At 35.7% G+C, this 1,303-nt stretch overlaps 1 protein-coding gene across 1 annotated transcript in view; it reads right to left on the bottom strand.

Annotated features, from left to right (window-relative positions):
• LOC119423889 (protein phosphatase 1 regulatory subunit 3C-like) overlaps positions 1–389 on the bottom strand; it is a 12,886-nt gene extending 12,497 nt beyond the window's left edge. Inside the window, exon 1 of the mRNA XM_037691314.1 lies at positions 157–389. The gene's annotated coding sequence lies outside the window, so the exon portion shown is untranslated. The remainder of the gene's footprint in view (positions 1–156) is intronic.
• Positions 390–1,303: the final 914 nt, after the last annotated feature.

The following is a 1,303-nucleotide window of genomic DNA, read 5'->3' as shown; positions in this document are numbered from 1 at the left end:
GGACAGCAGAAGTAATCTGAGGACAATAAATTGATCTGAGGACAGCAAACTGAAGCGAAAACAATCGGACTGGTCTGACTGGGGGTGTAAACGATTACAGGAAGTTTATTTTAGGTATTTTGCGGTTGTGCAGATGAATTTGCGCGTGCGTCTTACCTAACGCAGTTCATGGAAAAGTTCCCCTCCACAGTTTCCGGTAATTTTCGACAGATTTCCGGTCGGACTTGTTCAAAGCAGCTTCAATTTGGGTCTTTTTTGCTTTATCCTGCTCTTTCCGTTTTTGCTCCCGATTTCAGTTAATCCCTCGCGGAAACGCACTGCTGTCCGTGCACGCGCCTCAACACACCCACTTTCATCAGTTCTTCTTCTTCTTCTTCTTCTTCTTAGTTTTTCTTTGGCGGTTGGCATTCAAGATTTTGAAGCATTACCGCCATCTACTGTTTTAGTTTGTCAACTGGAATGTCGCTCAAAAATAAATAAATAAATAAATAAAATAAATAAATAATTAATTTAAAAAAAAATAAAAAAATAAAAAAAAAATAAATAAAATAAAAAAAAAAATAATAATAATAATAATAATAATAAAAATAAATAAAATAAATAAATAAATAACTTATATCCATAAGAATAAATAACACTCATATTCTCTCAAACAACTGAGTCCTTTTCAGGTATTTCAACAAGATGTTGGTACTTGCAGAACTTGAATTTGCTTGGAGCAGCACTACAGGGTCAAATCTGACGTTTATTGCATTGAGTCTTTGAATCATTTGTCTTCTTTCATGATGGTAGTTTTGGCAGATCATTAGCACGTGTTGTATGGTCTCATCTTCCCCACAATGGTCACATTTTCCCGTGTTATGTTTCCCTATAATGAATAATGTCCTGTTCAATCCTGTGTGTCCAAATCTGAGTCTTGAGATGACAGTTTCTTCCCTTCTGTTTCTTTCAGCTCTTCTCATTTCTCCAACTTTTCATTGAATTATGTAGAACCATCGACCTTTTCTTTCTTCTTCCCATTGCTTTTGCCATTTTTCCCTCATTCTCTGTTTTGTGATGCTTTTTATTTCTGCCCGACTGAATTTTACCTCTATTTCCACTGAGTTGTGTTTGGTGGCCTCCTTTGCAGCTTTATCTGCCATTTCATTTCCTCTTATCCCTGTGTGAGCTGGAATCCATAAAAATGTAACTGTTAACCCCGTCATATTAATTTTGAATAATGTTTGCTGTATTTCTGTCAATATGTCTGGTCTGCTTTCTGAACAACTGTTTTTTATACTAATTACTGATGAACTGGAATCTG

This window comes from Nematolebias whitei, chromosome 17, assembly GCF_014905685.2.
Source record: "Nematolebias whitei isolate Nwh7 chromosome 17, NemWhi1, whole genome shotgun sequence".
Classification (NCBI taxonomy): Eukaryota; Metazoa; Chordata; class Actinopteri; order Cyprinodontiformes; family Rivulidae; genus Nematolebias; species Nematolebias whitei.
This window is presented reverse-complemented; position numbering and strand designations above follow the sequence as displayed.